We start from the raw sequence: 3,428 nt of genomic DNA on the forward strand, positions 1-3,428 counted from the left end.
TATACATATATATACATGTACACACAAATTTGTAGGGTCCCAGTAAATCAGCAGTGCTTAAAGGGACCACCCTCTGAATTAAAAGTTCAAAAAAAATATATAATTTCTAAAAAAGTCACCCAAGTATTGCTTCCATGTTTACACATGCAGCATTCAAAACAAAACTCAAAGAAATGTTTATTCTTAGCACCTTTCATTCGCATGAGTAATTGTGAGATGCAAAAACATGGTATACAGTACTTAACCCATTTTTTATAAAGGTTCAAACAGAACACACCTTCTGAGGGTAAGTTCATTCTGCCAGTTGTATAACTGTTGCAATATATACATACCATATCTCCTGACCCATCTTTGACAACAAGTTCACAAACTATATTCTGTGTACAAGATTTATTCAATATTTCCTGTAATAATATTGTATTAAGATTGGTGTCGCCTTTAATTTATGCCATTCCGTAATCAGAAATTTTCGGTCTCTACTTTTAAAATTTAACAGTTTTGAATTTGGAAAGCTTGAAGGGAAAGTAATAATAATAATAATAATAAAAAGAACATTTATACAGTTATAAGTATTGATTGCAATCCAAATATGAACATATATACTAAGGTTTAACACAATAAAAACTTATTGTTTTAACAGTATTGTTTCTTTTTATATATATATATATATATATATTTCAGATTAAATTTACTTTTTGAATTCATCTGTGTGATTTATTGTTAAAAGATGTACCAAGGTAAACTTAGAAGACAAAATTTAATTCTTCAATTGCTTAAACACCTGTATTTCAGCAGGTTTAAACTTGTATTATTAAGATTTATATAGTTTATAACCATTTAAATAATTGGGTTTCCTCACTTTTATATCAGCCATCACTCCAGATGGAAAATCAACTCAGCAGTCAAACAGCATTAATTATGATGATGCTGATAATAAATTATGATGATTTAAGATGATGCAGACTGATGATGATAATAATGGCGACGGTTAAGATGGTGAAAATTACAATGGCAATCTTAATGACGATGATAATATGACAGTGCTAATGATAGTGATTATTATGAAGATGACGATGTCTTAATATCATTTAATTAAACAACAAATTACTTAATCAAATATAACTTAATTTATAAATGAGACATTGAATAAAAAAATTAATTTTTGCTGAATTCACTTTTACTAGAAAATAATTAAATCCATTATTAATACAACTGTCTGTTAATTAAGTGTTTTTGCTCAAATGTTTCATTGAAAATAATAACTTAATATACAAAGTTGAGTTTTATTTTAATAACTGAACTTTAGAGACGGTATAATTAATAATGCGTGCCTTTTCAATTGAAAATAATAACTTAAAATACAAAGTTGAATTTTATTTTATTAGCTGAACTTTAGAGACGGTATAATTAATAATGCGTGCTAATTTAATCAATAATGAGAACATTTTAAAGGCTGTTGGACAAGTTTCAAGTATTGAGCTTGACATCGATTTTGTAGGAGGGCCATTCTCAATCTGTATTTCCTCTAACCTACATAACATAGAAGTTCAAGAGACATTTATATAATTATACCTCTCGCTGAAGTATCCTAACACATGTCTGAATTGGATCAAGTTAAGAATGTAATTTTAATCAAAAACGCTCATAGAACACGACGACATCAAGATGAAAGACAGGCGTAGTACTAATTAGGCAATTAGCTGCATACTAATTACAAAATTAAGCTGGCAAAAATGAAAGGCCATCAACATACAAACTATTGTGAGGTTCAGCCACGAAAAGGCCAAATATGATATAAATATTTGTATGAAACACTTAGGCGAATGAATAAAAAAAATGCTTTCGCAAAACGCATTCAACCCTAAATCATGATAAACTCGAGGCATCTACTCAATCTTCCCGTAAGGTCCCAAAGCGATTGCCTACGGAAGGCCACCGAAACAAACGTGAGCAATAGAAAGTGTAAAGGGTGAATAAACGTAGACGTGGGAACATCAACGTATATAAATTTCATACCTCGAGGGAAAGGAAGTAAAAAAAATGAACGCTAAGTATTTCTGCTAAGAAAACACAATTTGTAGAGGAAACCTTAGGAATTATAGTTCTTAAACTTTTGACAGTTAATAAAGTCGCAAACACGTGCAGGTAATCTAATTTTTAACAAGAGATTTTACATTGTTCAACTGAAAGAATATTATACAATAACATTAACTTTATTTTCCTCTTCCCTACCCATCGTGTATCTCCTCTCCCCTCCTGGCTTTGAATCCAATCTATTGCAAAACAATTTATTGAAAGGTGGGATAAAATTTTGCAATATGCTAAAGTTGAAGAAATCGTTCACTGACAAATGAGTTTTTCTTTTGTAAATGTGCCACCTGTGTGGTCTGTACCTTGAAAAGAGTCCCTCGGCAGCAATCTTGGTTTTTTTTTTCTTTTACATTTGAGAACAACCTTACTACAATGTTTTTATGTGATTGTTTTTATGTAGGAACACGCTACCTTTTGGTAGGAAGAAATGAATTAATGTGCAATGTTGGATTGACCCCTGTTGAGTGGTTAGTATTTGTATGTTGTTTTAACAAAGGCATATAGGTCTAATTCAATCAAACTTTAAAAAAAGAAAAAAAAAATTAAATAAAGTGGATGAAACGTATGATGGAAATTTTTACTTTGCATTAATAATTTTGAAAAAAAAACAACACTAACAATTCGCCTGAAACAAATTCATATAGAGAGAATATGTATGAAGGATCATTAATAAAATATACCCACCAATATTAAGTCAAAGCACAATGTCACTGAAACAATAGTAGTAGTATATATCAAATATATATATGTACATAATAATATAAATATATATACTTCTGTTATAAGTAAACTCGTAGTATTGGATTTATCTCTTTCAACAGATGTGATTTTTTGAAAATTTTATTCGGACTTACTAGATTTAATCACTACCAGGCAAGCTGTTATTAACACAACATATTATAATGAATTCTGGCATTCATGAATTAGTAATAAAATATACATCAGATGATTCAGTGAAAAAAAAAAGCATTTTGTACACATGCATTTAAATAAATAGAAAGGTTCTCTTATGAAGGAAAGATGTAGCTTAAGAATAGGGACTTAGTAGGTTGTAATGTTTCTATTCAACTGGACTGCAAAGTTACTACCTGTATATAGGAAATGCACAATTTAAGTTTTATATATTTAATCTAATTTATTATTATTATTTTTTTTTTTAGCAAAACACAATAATCTGTATTTCTGTCTGTCTGTCAACAAGTGCCCTTGGTTGTATTAGGCAACCAAAACCAGAAAATTCGGATTACAAAGGTTCAGTAGACACAATGATTAGCAGATAAATGTTATTCTCTTGTGTAGCAACATGAAATTAATTGTCTTATTGATGCTAGTATGTT

This window comes from Anneissia japonica, unplaced genomic scaffold (genome assembly GCF_011630105.1).
Source record: "Anneissia japonica isolate Jap-2015-1 unplaced genomic scaffold, ASM1163010v1 scaffold750_len1593409_cov174, whole genome shotgun sequence".
Taxonomy (NCBI): Eukaryota; Metazoa; Echinodermata; class Crinoidea; order Comatulida; family Comatulidae; genus Anneissia; species Anneissia japonica.